Here is a 17,307-nt window from a genome sequence, read left to right on the forward strand (position 1 = left end):
GCCTCACCCTTTGTGTACTAAAATCCATTGCTCAGTGCTGGGGCTCTTCCCCAGGCTGCCTTTGTGTATCTGTTTGTTTACTGGCAGAGAGAGGGAGGGAAGGAGACTTGAGAGGTATTTGGGCACAGTGAACATTAATAACATAAAAGTAAGGTTTTAAAAAGAGATCACAAGGTAGTATAACAATGGTGGGGCTTGGCTTGCTCACAGTTAATAAAAGCAGTGAATTCTGTAGGAAGATTATAACTGGACTGGATTCTTTATTAGAGATTAGACAGTCTATCTTCCTTAAGTTCCCCGGTCTCTTTTCTAGAAACACAGGGAATCATTTCTTTTAATAACTGAATGGCATGCTTTGCAGTTAGAGGTCGTCCTGAAGTACAAAATTCAGATCAGTGTCTGGATCTCAATTTTCCTAAAGCTTTGGGGTGTTTCAATACAGGGGTCCTCTACTTGCAACAGAAGTGGTGGATTGCAGTGACCTGGCAAAACAATGTAGAAACACAGAGCTTACTGTTTTTCAGTGGAACAAGTATATTTAAAATATAAATTTAAACAAATGCTCCCAAATGAAGTGGGCTTCAGTATATTTGAGTAATCTCCAAAAGGCATACATGCATGTATGTTAATTGCAATGGATCTCAGCTCCCAGTGAGCATTTTCATCAGTAAATTTCAAAAGGAATTGCTTCTTACTTCATTATTGCATTGTCTCATTTAAATGCATTCATTCTCTAATGCTCTTAATGCTGCGCCCTGCACAAGAATGAATTAAAAAGCAGACAACGCACTAACAGAGGAAAGAGATCATTCTTTAATCTTTTCTTGGTGTTGAGCACATGGTAAGTGAGGTAGCTAGCTGGAAATATTCAAATATCCGGAAGCATGTCTATAAATTCTGACACCTTATTTCTCTTAGGGGACTGAAGAGGGTATCAAAACCACCAAAAACATCAAGCTGATTAAAGAAACAAACACACACAGTTTTCAGAGAAGATAACAGTCCTAGACTGATCAGTGGCACCTTTAAAAGTCATTGCGTGTTGTTTTATTTGTCTAAAACAATGGCCGACTGTGCTGAAATATTTATATTCCTCACATTGCCTAAAAATAATATTTTAAAGGCCGTTAGTCACATACAGTAAACTTTTCAAAAGGAGCCTAAGTCCCATTTTCAGCAGTAGCATAGATGCCTAAATCCCATTGACTTTCAATGAGATCTATGCTCCTAAATCACACAAGTTGCTTTTGAAAATATTACCCTAACCCTAAGCAATGAATTCAGAAGATTGCAACCATCTGATCTGCATGGATATACCCACCATGTCTCATAAATATTGTAAAACTCAAGGACAACAGGCCATTCAGCCAGCCAACGAGACGTGAGGATATTCCTATCAACATGCCTCATTCTTCATGAGGGATGCCAATGTATTTGAAATTTTATTTACAAGTCAGTTTGAAGGGTCACATCATCCGTGCGCCCATCTTCTATTAACATTGGCGGGAACTGCATTCAGTTTTGACTGGAGTTTTTCTGCCCTGTGCTGACTGGCTGTTTGCTCCAGTGCTCTTCCTCTCCTTCCCTCCACCTCAATTTCATTCCACACCTGCCCATTACCTTCTCCTCCCCTGCCCTTCTTGCCTCTTTCCTTTTCTTTCCTGATCCTCTCCAAGTTAGAACTATCTCTTTTCCCCTGCCACAAGAAAGGAACTAACATGCCATTTGCTGTCATCACATTTTTCTCCCTGTCTTCTATACCTTCCCCCGACCCTGTGCCAGTCTGGTCTATTGAGACTATAAGCTCTTCAGGGCAGGGACTGTCTACTACCCTGGGTTTGCACAGTGCCTAGCACAGTGGGGCCCACTCTTGGCTGGTACTTTCACACTACTGTCATAAGCAGCCTTAATACATAAATGGCCTGATTCATCCCTGTGCTGCTGGTGCCTCCCCTGTCCTCAGGTTGCCAAAAGCCAATTTGGCTCTCCAGTGGAAGTTAGGGCAGCACCTGTGCTCTGGCTGTGATGGACCTTGCAACAGCCAGGGAATAGCTGGGGTGCATGGAGCACTCCTTGGATACCCTCCCTCCCACTCCCAGAACACACGCTGCCGTGGGACCTGGACTGGGGCTCTTGTGGTAGGGGGGGAGCATATCAGGCTCTGCACCTTTTGGGGAGGCTCTCAGAGCTGGGTGTACTCCCTGGGGGAAACTTACCGCTGCTTTGCAGCCACTCTACACCAGTATGGTTGGTATGAAGTGGCCGCAGGGTACTTGTGAATCGTGCCCTAAGGGTACAAGTTGGCCCCTCCCCCAACAACAACTGAATATGACACACATCTTCAAGATGTTTCCCTTCCCTCCATTCTTTGTACATGGACGGACATGATACTATAACATAGACAAGGGGTCCCAGCACTTGCAGGTTAAGATAGCTCCAGACTTTGCTGGCTAGTCACTTTTCTCATGCTATTTAAGCCAGCTTGGAATTTGTTTTATAAATTTCTCTTTCACGCTCTTAAGAGCAACTGTAAAGACATAGGAGAGTAACCTTTCCTTTTTCTACTCTAGCTGAGGTGTGGTATAGATATCCCTTGAAGGCTTCCTAAAATTTTCTTCTGTGAACATTGCATTTAGGAGAGGGAGGGAGACTCATTAGTACAAGGGACACTGAATGAAACATTTTAGCCCCACTTATTAAAGCTCAGGCCCTGGTCAACCCTTATAATGCACAGACATCTGCAGGACAGAAATACATGACTAGAACTGCATGGAAAATACAATATGCAACACACACTTGATTGTTTCCCCCTCACACACACACACACACACACCAAATTTACCCCCCACACAAAGCCTGCCAAGGGAGGGGTAAACTGGTGCCCAGTCTATCAATAGGAGAACATGGTGTAGTTTGTTGATGTGCTTCAAAAACGGACATTTAACGTGGTCAGGAAGAACAAACAGGCAAAGCAAAAGAAGGCATCCATGGTTACCAGGGCCTGACAGATAGGTCCAGCAAAGCACCATCCCCGCTTATAGGCAGCATTTAACCTGAATGTGACCACACACTAGCAACAAATTGGCCTGGAGCAGTCACACAGGAGACGTAGCATGACAATGGTTTGGTGAGACGTGTGGGTGGTGTGGCAGATTTGCAGATCACACAGGTACCTGGTACGTGAGGCGAGAACAACAGCAGAGTGACGCTATGGCCACAACACAACATTGCTTATTGATGACACATTCTGGGAAACATGTTTGATCTGTAGTTAGGCAAGGAAGCAGCAAAGAAAACGACATTAGCCAGAGCAGGAAAAGGCTGGCAGAAGGCAATGTGAGGAACAGGCAATGTCACAGGAACAGTGTTCATTGAAAGGCACGTACATAAACCACAGGATGGCCCAGTGAGTTATGGGCATTAGTAATGGATTATCCTGCTAGCTCCTCTGTTTCATTCCTCTCTTCTAGCATCCCTCTACATCCACTACAAATTCCTACTTACTGTGTTCTATCTGTCAACCTTGTGCTCTGCTACTCACTCCATTCTCTGCTGGGCCCTGCTGCCTACCTCATTGCCACATAATTGTGCACTGGGCCTCTGCATAAGCTAAAGCATCCAGACCCTGCTCGACTTTACCCACTGATTGTGCATTTGGTAAACACGCTGGGCAGAGGATACAACATCAGGTTTCTCGCAGGGCCATGCCTCCTTTTCAGTGGGTCACCCCCACCCTGACGGTCTATGCGACCCCTCCAGTGCCTGGCATCCAGTGTGTAATTGAGGCATATAGCATTGCAGGACTTTTGATGTAACTGCCAACGGCTTGCATGTTTTGGACCAGATCCTCAGCTGGGTTAAATCAGCATAGCTACACTGACTTCCATCAATCTGGTCTTTACATTTATTACAGGGATTTATATGGTGTCCGGCATTCCACGCATTTTATATGGCATAAAGTCATGTCTATTCATGTTTCCCAAGAAGAGGAGCAGATAGGTCACTTCGACCTTTCTCCCACCCTTTGTGCACTGTGCATGAAGGGGCAATCAGACCCACAAAGTGGTGATCAGACAGGGCATGAAACTATTTTAATGGTAACACTATGCTGTCATGTGACACACAAGGACAGAACGTGCTTTACTAACTGAGATCAGAAGAAAGTGATTCCATCTATTCTCTGGGAAAGTCCTGGGTGCTGCGGTATCATAAATCTTACATTTGGCACATAAAGAATCCATTTAAAGTTAGCAAATATTCTGATACTTTGTTGCCAACATCCTCTTTTGACCTATAACATTCTATCGTTAGAGCTATCAAATTCCAGGTTACTAATCTTTAATAACTGACTCAAATGAGCTGTGGATAAGACAGATAGCAACAGGACAGTGTCACAGTGCAAATAAAGCATTAAAACAATGGGGCTGTTCAGCCTGAAACATGTGTCACATTCAGAGAGGTTGTTATAGATTAACCATCCACTGACCACAAGTCCATGGTGCCATTCAAAAAAATGCACCTTACTTCAAGATGACTCCGGCATGTTCAGTCCTGGAATTATTGAGTAACAATAATATATTGTGTGGTGCGGACTATCTAGACAGGCCAGACGCCGTATCAGATCTGATCCCAGCAGAGGCATGTAAGACAATACAGTAGAGCAGGGATTCTCAAATGTCATTGCATCGTGACCTCCTTCTGACAACAAAAATTACTGCATGACCTCAGGACGGGGACTGAAGCCTGAGCCCACCTGAGCCCCGCCGCCCAGGGCTGAAACCCAAGGGTTTTGGCTTTGGCCCCATGCAATGGGGCTTGGGCTTCGGCCCTGGGCTCCAGCAAGTCTAAGCCAGCTTTGGCGACCTCATTAAAACAGAGTCACAACTCACTCCTGACCCACAGTGTGAGAACTTCTGCAGCAGAGCAAAGGATACAGTGTGAAAAAAAATCTACCTTGCATTAGCTTGGTATCATTATCAGTCATTAGCTGGGCTGGATCGTGTAATAAGAGAATATATGCTTAATTTTGATAACACTACTTTGCAGTTCTGTAGCACTTTATAGCTAAGGATCTCAAAGCATTTGGCAAACTGGAATGAATCCACCTGTGAAGTGTGAAAGGTAACTTATTCTCCCCGCTTTTACAGACAGAGACAAGAGCACAGAGCACTTGAATGGGTTGTGTCTCATGATGACTGAGACAGAGCCCAGATCCCACTCCAGTGCATTACATCACTTTCATGCAGAAGGAGGTGACTGACCCTGTTACACCTTGTCATTTATTGCAGGTACCCCATGCATGATGAAGTGTGCACACCGTGTAGAAACATGGGATTTGCCACACTGAATTGGATCATGGGTCCATCAAGTCCCCTGTACTGCCTCTGGCAGCAGCCAGTGTGTGATGCTTCAGAGAAAGGTTGGGGGGAAAATCCTTACTGCATCTGGCTAATTGTGCAGTCCTGTGCATGGATATGCCTATAAAACATAAGGGAACATACATTCCTCTGTAGCTGAAAGATACACGGAAACAATATGGATATAGGCAATATAATCTGTGCGTACTGAAACACCGATCTTCCCTACTATAAACTACAAGTGGAAGCTTTTAATAAGTAAGATGCCAAACCTGGCACAGGCCACAGAATTAATTGACTTGGTAACCATTAAAAGAGTCCCAGTAGCTAGTGAGGATTCCCATGTAGTGAGTTTCTAATTGCACAGAGAGAAATAAACTCTTCATGTATTTATTATTATTATAGGCTGTCAGTTATGAAGATTTATTAAGCCCTGCTGAGCTGCCTCCAAATGCTGCTTTATCATTTGCTGCTACCAAAATGGTTACAAATGTGAAAATATTGAGCTCAGGCATGTTTTTCAGTCCATGAAACATTTGTCTTTTGAGATAAGTGAAGTTATGACAGTTCCCATCCATATACAAGATAATGCTGCATAATTATGCTGACTGGAGAATTAGGAGGTGCATTTTGAGGCTCTGATTCAGCAAAGCATTCAAGCACATGCTTAATTTCATGCACATGCTTCAGTCCATTGCCTTCAAATTAAACATATGCTTGAGTGCTCTTCTGAATAGTGGTGAATCAGCACCTGAAATTTGATGATGGGAACTCAGGTCTTTAAAAGCCTTGGGTAGAGTAAAGCCATGCTTCCTGATGAAGCATAGATGAAGTGACAGTTCAAGCATGGCATGTGTATGTTTTGTTACCATTACATGGTCCAGCTTGGAGTGGCACACGCTGTCAGCCCAAGCACTAGGCCGGAGGGTTATGTCCTGGGATTTTCAGGATGGTGGCTGTACCAGACAGTAATGCTTCTAGAATAGGCCCCCTAACAGAGGCAGGACATTCTACTTATTTGCATTCCTAGCAAACTTCAGATTCTTTTCCCCACAATTAACATTGTTTGTGAAAGGAGGCACACTGACATTCCTCCATCTGCTTTTACAGTTCCATCACCATAGGGTCAGCACCTCATCACCATTAAAGAACATCACCCCTGCCATTTAGGGAAGTGTCATCTTCATTTCATACATGGGGAACTCAAGCACAGAGGTTAGTATGGCCCAATTTTCAGAGATACGGACCAGCTCCAATTCGCGTTGAAATCAGTGAAAGCTGCTTTGAAAAAACATATGTATTTAAAATACAAATATGTTGGATTTATATATAGCTTCCTATGTATATTAGGCCCACAAAGCATATCTCAAGCTATACTTTCTGCACACACTATGTTGTATTATAAATATAAGTTTTTCCTTCCATGACCTTGGCCGGATGCTACATGCTGCAACTCTCTGCATTTTTAATCAGAGATTAAAGAGTGTATGTGTTGGAGAACAAAAAATAAGCCATCACAACTAGGGCCCAGTGTTTTGAAACATCCAGGCTGTATTTGTTCTTATTCGCCCACTCCACATTCATGGGTCACTGCATATTTATTTTCATGTGCATAGATCAGAGATCCCCAAATTCAGTCAGGGTGATAACACAAAATATTTTAGTTCAACCTCTACACTGGCCCTCAGCAGGTCCTTGGCCTCAGTTGTATTTTCTTCTCAGCCTCAATTCCAGAAGGGAGACCATATCCTTCCCTCTCCCGCCTGACCCCAATCCCTGCTTCCTGTGCAGATCCCCAGAGAGGGATTCACTAGTTCCAGACGAGAGAGTGGAGGACAGTGCCATGCAGGCAGATGAACCTTCCCGTGGAGATTGGTATGTGGGGAATTCCCTTCTTGTGTGGCTCTTTGAGTGGATGATCCCACACAGTGTCTGGTGCACTTTCTCCATAAAGAGGTGGGGGGAAGAAGAGCAGAGAAACAGCACTGGGCATTATGACGTATTGTAGAGGAGAAAAAGAAAAGGTCCTCTTACTGATTTAAAGTGTTGGCTTTTCCTAATATGATTGTTATCTTTTTAAGCATTCTCGGTGACTGGGGGAGAGTGGGGGGGAGGGCACCTCAAAGTGGATATGCTGGATTTAGCTGTGCCTTCTTTTTTAGGTTGCAAATAAAGCTGGCCCTGAGGTACACATTTCAGACCTGGATTCCAAACATTCCAAAGGCTGGAGGTGTTGGTTCTGGGGGGTTGGTTTGTTCTCACAGAAGGACAGGGGACAGCTTTGGGAAAATCAGATCTAGATCAAGATGCAGAATCCAAAACTCCTCCACCAAATTTTCAGAAGATATTTAGATTCAAGAGTATCAATTTGAGTCCATTGCTAGTTGCAAACAGAGGCCCCAGTCCTGACGAAAGGTAGCAAACACATAAGTGTTTGCAGGATTGAAGCCAAAGTCAATTCCCCTGTGGAAATTTAAATCTAAAACTGATTCTATATTGCTTTCTTCATTAACTCAAAGGTGTAAACATATAGATATAGAACAGGCTTCAGGGTAACATTTCAAGAGCACCTAAGTGACAAGAGGAGAGTTAAGCTCCCCAGTCTCTTTTGAAAGTGGGACTTACGATAGATCTGCAGTCCAAAAAAACACCTGCAGCAGCGAGTCTCAGAGTCTGGGTAAACTGACTTGGGTTTGAAGGGCTCACGCTATGAGGCTAAAAATAGCAGTGTAGATGTTTGGGCTCAGGCTGGAGCCTGGGCTCTGAGAGCCAACCCTCTGGCCAGATTTCAAATTCCAGGCTTCAGCCCAAACCCAGACATCTACATTGCTATTTTTAGCCTCATAGTGTGAGCCCAAGTCAGTTGGCCCAGGCTCAGAGACTTGCTACTGTAAGGTTTTTTGTTGTTTTGTTTTGGTTTTGGGGGGGGGGGGGAGGGCATGCAGTGTAGACCTACTTTTAGGCATTTTTGAAAGTTTTGCTTGTAAACTATATTCTCGGGCTAAATGAAAAGAAAGGCAGTGCCGCACGGCTGAACTGCCCTACCACACCTTTGACACTATATAAATGGCACAATTCGTATTCACACAACAACAGATACACTTTGATCTTCTCTAAGTTCAGTACTGCAATCCTCAAGTTCTGGATTTTGGAACCAGTTACTTTAAATCAGGGAACAGGGTCCCCAGTCAGATACACTATTCACAGTCTTGAATAACCTAACTAATTTTGGGCTCTGTGCAAGTTCGCCACCTCATCGCTCACCTCCTTTTCCAGATTGCTAATAATAGACACATTGACCACCACCTGCCCGACCACTGGTTCTTGGGTCATTCCCATGGTTAGTCTTTTATCATGATGAAAAAGATTCCTACTCTTCATTTTCTGTCTTAGTTTCTCATCCAGAGCACTTTGGATTACATCACATGACATGATGATACTTTGTCTTTCATGATTAGACATGACGTGATAGCAGTCAAGACTTCTCACTTCCTATGAGAGTCAGGACCTTCGTTTCCTTACTAGACTCCTGTGAGACTTTGGCAAAATCCCTCCTCAGCCCAAGGTGGTTGACTTTCAGGTTATGTCCTGTTTGTCCAGGTTAACATGGCAGGGCATGTTTTGGGGACTGATCTGAAGAAATAGAAGCATTATTAGTTCCTCTGGGCTGGGTGGATAACACTTAGGGCATATTTTACCTTTTGTACTGGTCTAATTTGGAACTGTTCATACAAGTTTGTACATAGGCCTAGACCAAGGGATAGGCAGATTTTATAATCAAAACAAACAATTAAAAACATCACACATTCCAGCTAGTTCTATTTACATAAATGTTCCTCCCTCGTTATGATACCAATCTGCACTGGGCAAGCAAAAGTAAGTGGTGGTACTATAAGAAGGGAAATTATAAATAAAGTTGTAAGTACAGTAGCTGGTAGCCAGCAGTATTGTTTTAGAGCAGTGGTTCCCAAACTGAGGTTCATAAACCCCTGGAGGTTCACAAAATGTTACAGGGGGTTCTTGGGGAAAAATTCCCTAATGGCGGACAGAGCTGTCCATAGGGACCCCGGGCAGCCCAGAGCCTTGGGGACTTCCAAGAGCTAAGCAGATCAAAGCAAGCATATCTATCACACTGAGATTTAAACTTCAAGACTCCTTATGTGAAATAGAAAGGGAGGTGGATTTTTTTTGCTGTTTTTAAAATTAAATAGGCTGCTAGTGTTGTTTTTAAATTATTATGAAGAACAAGTTTAAGCTTTGTTGTAACGTGCATTGTTTGCCTGGACTGCTCAAGACCTGAATGTTTGTGTAGGAGGAAATCTTTGAGTTGGCTTCTTAAATACCTTCATGCTGTTTCATATCTGATACTCCTTGATGAAACATAGGAGCCAGAGGTGCGAGTATGGGGGCTGGGGGGCCAGCGATGAGGGTCACATGCTGGCCCTGCGTCGGTGCCCCCCACCACGGGTCCCTCCCCTTTTTTCCGGCGGCCCCTGTGCGGCCCCCCACTTTTCCAGCAGTGCCCCCCCTGGCCCTGGGGTGCATGGGGGCTTTGACCCCACACCCCTTTTTTCTATTGGCGCTTCTGATAGGAGCTTTGTCTTATAACAGGCTTAATCAAAAGTAATACAAGGTACAAAAGTGAGATCTTGGAAGTGTGTTGCTGTTTTCATAATGTAATAAAAATGCTGTAATGATAAATAAAAATTAATAAATAGTGTGTAATAAGCATGTCATAAAAACAAATTTTATATGTCCAAGATCACTGCTTTTATAATTTATGCTGAGGTAAGGGAGAAAAATCCCTGGAAATATTCATTTTTAGGAGGGGGTTCATGAGACTTGACATTTTATTGAAAGGGGTTCACAGGCTGTTAAAGTTTGGGAACCTCTGTTTTAGAGGTAGTGTCGTCTCATGACACGATCTCCAAATTACTCTTTTTTTGTCCTGTGGGCAGCATGAGTGGCCTAAGAGTAACACAGCAAGTGTGACTGCTGTAGCTTTATGCATATGTATACCCAGTATGAAAATTAGTCATGACATGAAACTCTCGTAAGTAATACCATTAATTGCCACAGCTACAGTACATTAAGCAGCATTATAATACTACCACCTAATTTCATGCTTCATATCTGCTCCATAGGAATTGCGAGAGTAGATCAGACTCAAGGTCCACCTAAGCTAGTATCCTGCCTGACAGAGGCCAGGAAGGTGCAAGAAACGCTTCACAAGGCAGTTATGAGATCAATCATCCCCAGGGATAGTTTCCTACTAACCATCATTAGTCTAAGCATGGCTTATGTTCTGAAGCATGAAGAGTTACAGCCTTGCCAAAACTTTTGGATTTTTAAGAAATCCTTACCACCGTGACTGGATGTTCTCATCCATAGAAGAACTCACAAAAGGGACTGGACAATTATAAGCTTTTGGTTCCATTGATATCTTGAGGCAATGAGTTCAACTGGTTAATTGTGAAATGTGCTTAGCACCTTTTTCTTTTATCAGTTTTAAATTTGCTGCCTTTCAGTTTCATTGACTGTCTTCTTGTCCTTGCAAATTGGTACTGTAAAGAGGGAGGGGCGTTTTTGTAAACACAAAACACTCTTAGTTATTGTTGGGCTAGTGTGTGATAATAAATCTACTTGTGCATCAATGAAACTTGTATTATTTACTTCAAGTTCCTTCTTGACATTTAAGTTCCTAGTTTTACCCTGGTACTAAGAATGAATCTCTTATGAAACTTCTTGATGTGCTCCGGGCCTATGGGGATCCCTCACCTACCAATGTCAATGGTAAATCTGCCACTGACTTAATTGAGGCAGGATAAGGCACTTGCTGAGGTCAATGCCAAAAGACTGAATTAAACAATATTCTAGATAAGGCCTCCAAAAAAAAAATAATAATGAGCAAATCTCCTGCATATTTGCAGACACTGCAGTTTTCTGCCTCAGCAGGGCCATTTTTTACTTGGGTTGGTGCCACCTAGCCATTCCTCCTACCTAAAGCTGAGGCGGCAGTTTGAAAAACTCCACCGAACGCAGACTAGGGCTTCCACATGTACAATGGGACAAAACTTTGAGGAGTCAGCGCAGCCCATTGCCAGTTTCAGAAGTACTGCTATCATGGCGCTCCCTTCAACCAAACCTTTTAAGGTCAGGAATAAAACCAATTGATTTATTTGTTTTAATTTTTGCCTTAAAATACAGTTTATTCTGAGACTGAATTTACTGCTTCCTCAGCCCTGCCTCACTTCTTGCAGGCAGGGGACAGAGAGCCCTTATTGATATCCCCGCCAGCATGACAAAATGGGCAACCACATTGTCCCACCTTAATAGCTGGGACACTGAGACAAACAAGTTAAAATCCCTCCCTATTGGCTCTGTCTCCACTCAGGAGCTGGCATATGGGATACTTGGAGGACAAAAGGGTGGTTACCAGAGTCCCCATAGCTACATTGAGAGCTGGAGAGCTCAGAACAAGGAAGGACAGAGCAGCAAACTAGCCTGTTGTCTATGCATAGTGCTGTAGCTACATTGAGAGCTGGAGAGCTCAGAACAAGGAAGGACAGAGCAGCAAACTAGCCTGTTGTCTATGCATAGTGCTGAGGCATGTGGGCTGCAAGGAGGACACGGTATCACTGCTGTTTATGTCAGGGAGCAGGCTTGCTGTGAAAAGGGAGAAAGAAGACAGTGTCATATGTATTTATAACCTAAAAGTCAATACCACCTAATGAGTTTGAATTAAAGGGTGGATTCTCTGTAATTTACAGGCTTTAAATCAAGGACTTCAGTAACTCAGCCAGAGGTTATGAGCCTATTACAGGAATGGGTGGGTGAGGTTCTGTGGCCTGTGATATGCAGGAAGTCAGACTAGATGATCATGATGGTCCCTCTATGAAGTGCAAGAATGATCAAATAAGGGCCAGATCCTCAGTTGCAGTAAGTCAGCGTGATTCCATTCAAGCTGACATATTTGCACCTATCTACAGCAGCTGAGGATTTGGCCTGAGGGGGCAGAAGGGAAGAGCCAAAAATGCTTTTTCCTCCCTTGTTCCATATCACTTATCTTACAATTTCATAAAACACTGTGACTAACTTTCCCTTGTGTATTAAATAGGAATCAAAATGTGTATTAAATAGGAGACGAAAAAGCCTTTTGTGATCTCCATCCGAGAGCAACAAGGACCATTTTCTTTTTCTAGAGGGTGATCACATACCACTGCACAAAGGAGCAGCAGTAACACCTGCTCGTTTGTAGGTCCTGCACACCAAATTTTCTTTGGGTGCACTTAATGGAAAGTATTATCCCCACACACAAAACAAGCGTTATGAGGATAGGATCCAGCTCCATAAGCGTGCCAAGAACTGTTGATAGAGAAGTATGCTCATCATGGGATATAACTACACAAGCTGTGGATTGAATGGCTGAAGAAAACCAGGTGAGCAGCATCCATGCCTGAGCTGAGAATACACTGAGTCATATGGGCTGCAAGACTCAGGGCTAGGGTGACTGGCTGGTGCCCCTCTCTGTATAATTCACAGGTGGCTTAGAGAGCCTTCCTGCAATTTAGCTGGATGCAGGGCTCCACATGCTGATGGCTGAGTGATAACAGGGCCTGCAGGGGTTTGCTGTTTGTCACAGGAATAGCTTTGTGGGAGATGGCCCAGGCTGGAGAGTTAAGGGGGCACAGCAGTCCCACAGTTCCAGATTGTACCACAGGGACCTCATCACAAGCACTACAGAGAAAACATATTAAAAACAATAAAAGAACCTACACCCATGCTAACAAGCTTACCAAGTATTACCTCACCCTTGGGGTTTCTTTCTGGTTATAAGTTCATTAGAGCTCCAGCTCAGAGCAAGCACCCAGTCTTATGGGGCCTCAGTAGACCCATACCCTTTCAACCCTTCCCAAAGCATTGGGGCCCTCCGTGGACCAGAGGTCCTGTCCGTTTGCTGGATCAGGAAGAAAGCCCCGAGTCAGGTTAAACTGCAGGCTCTTATGCAAAAGCATTTTCTTTGTCTCTGGAGAATCCAGGCTGAACTAGTGTATGCATTTATCCCAAGGGGATGGTTTCAAAGGCTTACATTAGCATCCCTTCCTACTGGAGATGGCACATACAATGCCACATATACAGTTGCATTTTTAATGCAATGTACCCCAAAGATATTAATCCTAATTCAATAGGCTTTAACTTAAATCAATAAAGTTTATCTGAATTTCGCAAGGTTTGTTCAGGATATTATAGGATACTATCAGTCTGTCAGAGCAGGGACTACAGCAAAATTTGCACACACATTCTCTGGAATTATCCTTATTTCCTGATAAGTCAAATGTAAAATGTTTCTGATGTTTCTAGAAAAATGTCACTTCCTCCCTCACCCCTCACCCCGGAAAAAACCCCCCAAAACAGCCTGAAAGCTTTAGGTGCATTATATTTCTACATTGACTCCATTAGGTTCATGAATAACAAAATAGATTCCATAGCAAATGTGAAGCACGTAATCAAGGAACACATTAAGGCATTTTCAACAATGTCCCCCTCTTTTGATTATTTTAAATAATCCGAATATGCATTTTGTGTGCAATACTACTAAATCTTCCCCTTCTTTGTGTGACTTTAGCCCAGTTGTACTCAGATCTCAGTGGCTCAGTGACCAAATTAGCAATCCACATTACCCAAAAGAGCCCCAGTAGTATGACTGACAGGGGCAATATTTAGTTTTTATATATATAATGCTCACAGCAAATAAGTTAACTTAGTGAAAGTTGATAACTTAATTGGTTAATAACATAGTAAAAGCATCCTGATTGGTTAATAACTTAGATTGGTTAATAATTAAATCACACAATGTTTAAATATCATGTGCTGAAAAGAGCAGCAGGAAACACATGAAGAGCCAGTTGTGGCTCGTAAGCCAGAGTCTGAATATGACTGCGTTAGCCCATTCTGGTTCTGTGCTACCAGTTGGCCTGATTACATTCCAGCCTAAAGGCGGCTCACTGCCTTGCGCTATTGTAGTAGAAAAACAAAACACAAAAAGTTCTTCTCACATAATTGACAAGGTCTTCCTCTTCCAGGTCTTTAAAACAATATAAATGCATGTTGATCTAAATTTTGTGTCGGCAATTTTCAGTTACAATAATATTGAACACTCAGTCCTGAATACTGAGTCAGGAAAGTAGTTGAGCATGTCCTTAACATTAAACTTCTGCTTAAGTTCCATGTACATTAGTGGCTTCAGTGGCATTTAAGCACATGCTTAAAGTTAAGCACATGCTGAAGGGCTACCCTGAATAGGGATGTTTTCCTGAAAAGTTTATTGAGATCCTCACATGAAAGGAGCAGAGCCATGATTCAGGAAAACATCCCTATTCAGGGTAGCCCTTCAGCATGTGCTTAACTTTAAGCATGTGCTTAAATGCCAGTGAATTTATATATATAAAAAGGTCAGATCCTCTGGTCCTTCACAGACCTCACTCAGGTAAAACTCCCACTGAAGTCAATGGGATTATTGCCCAAGAAAGGACTGTAAAGGCCTCAGACCCTAAGAAATTAACTCTCACTATAGCCTTTGGTGTAGGTGTTATAGTTCTTGCATAGCTGCAAATGACTTCCTCCAGATTACACAGCAAGCTGTAGACAAAAACCAAGAACAGAACCCACGAACCAGATTAATCCCTGCACTGGAGCTGTGTTTTACACCACCTTTACCCCTTCCCTATCCAGGGCTGGCTAGGGGACACCTTCAGCTGCCAATGCAGGTTAGAGTCCTCAAGGTCACTCCATGCCCCTAATAGTGCCCCTGCATGCTCCCTGTGACAGGCTCATCTGCATAGGGTATCTTAGAGCCAATGATGCAGCCAGGAAGCCTCCTGATCAGGAAGATTCCCTGATGACTGGATCCACAGGACTATAGCCCCTTTACAGCAACATTGTCAGTGTATAGAGGCCAGAGTGCAGGGCTTTATTGGGCCCTATAAATCTTCCCGCCCAGTGCTCTGCTCTGAAGAAAAATATCATGTAGGAAATTGTTCTACATTTTTTTCAGTGTGTGTGTGTGTGTGGATGGGTATAGGGGGAGGATTGCTATGTATTTATTATCTCCTATATTGCATGGCAAAATTATAAAATAGCATCCCAGACTTAGTGTGCTATGTGAATGTCATAGGCAGATAATTTAGTTAGTGTCACAACAGCAATAATGGAAGACAATGAAAACAACCCCAACAAATCTATTGGCTTTACATTTCACATTATACACCCAATTTGCTCCTGATGGCACAAAGAAAATAGCTGTCATGAATACTTTGTACTGGAGCCAATGTAATATGCAGACCTGCAGAAGTAGCCGGCTGATGCAGCCTGTTTTATTACCCAGATTAGGGATGGCAGACAATTTATTTGCTAAAGGACAACAGAAAATAATTTTCTCCCCGTGAAGCAAATTTGACCAGCATGAGGTGTGGCAGTGAAGCAATTAAGTATATTATTATTAAAGCAGAGGGAGAGATTGTAATCGCTTATATATCTTGAAAAGCAAACATGTTTTCAGTCACCTTTGGAACTAATATTCAGGTCTGAAATGTAATAATGTTAGAAATTAATTGCTTATCTTCCTTTGTTAATGTATAATCTTTTTCTTTAATCTTCTGCATTACTTATTCCATTGCGATGAATTTTACATTGATGAAAAGCAGGAAACTTAATTGTGTTCTGGTTCGTGGATTTTCAGACTTATTCGGATAGTGTGTGTGGAGATGTTGTGACTGGTTGCTTCCCTGGTTTGCCAGATGTTGTCCTAATAGCCTTCTGATCTCCTGATCCGGGCTAATCTCTACTGACTGCCAGTTACTTAGTAGGAGGGACTCCTGCATGTGGTTACAATGGGAAATTCCATATTAGATATTGTCAAGGAGATAAATTGTTCAGAATATCAGACTAAGGGATAATTTGATAAACCATCAATAAAATCAGTGCATCTCTTAAGAAAAAGGAATCAGAAAGCTTTCACAACATACATTGCTTTTTTTCTTATCTGGAGGTCATAATAGTCATTATAAGGACAGTAGACTTTGCATTCTGCTGCAAAATACACACCCAGACAAGAAAGATGTGCTACAAATGCCCCTAAAAAGTAAGTATTAAAATAGAATATTTTGCTCTGCTATAGAAGCTGTAGCAGCAATAGGAGCACAAAAGCCCTAAATAAAATGTAAAATACACTACATTCAAGGCATGTGATTCTGAAAGGTGTTGAGCAACAACTACTCCTGTTAAGATCATTGGAAATTGTGGGTGCTCAGCATCTCTCCGGACAAGTCCCTAAAAGACACTGGAGTATTATGTTCTGCAATATTAATTTCAGTTTTCTCAAAATAAAGAGGCATAACTTTACAGGAAAGCTGAATGCAAAACTGTCTAGAGAAACAGGTGGTTAGAGTTCCACTAATCAAATGCAATGCCTCTGATACTGAATCCTCTGTTCACGTCTGCAGTGGATGGGGTTAATTTACCATTCGGAACAAAGCAAATTTAGAAATCCCGAAATTTTCCACTAAATGGGAATTCCAGTTTCTGCACAGTTCTATTAATAAACAGACACCACTCTGGTATTATCTATTTGTGTATGGAATTGGAGAATAAGGTTAAGATTCAAAGTAATAAACAGAGAGAGATACTACTCAGTTCTCTTTTAGACTGGGGCCAGTCATGTGATCACATGAACAGTAACAGATTCGACATTTGTTTTTTTGAATTAGTGGGGACAGAAACTGAGGAGAATCTCTGTGACTTTGTCTACACTACAGAAAGCACTGTGCTAGGAAACAGTTTTGGAAGCTATTGTGTCTTTTGCTCTTTACATAATATACATAATATGAAGGAACCTCACGGAAACAGTGGAATCCAAATAACCTTTACTAAGCATGTTTAACATACAACATGC

The sequence above is a fragment of the Natator depressus genome, chromosome 2, assembly GCF_965152275.1.
Source record: "Natator depressus isolate rNatDep1 chromosome 2, rNatDep2.hap1, whole genome shotgun sequence".
Lineage (NCBI taxonomy): Eukaryota > Metazoa > Chordata > Testudines > Cheloniidae > Natator > Natator depressus.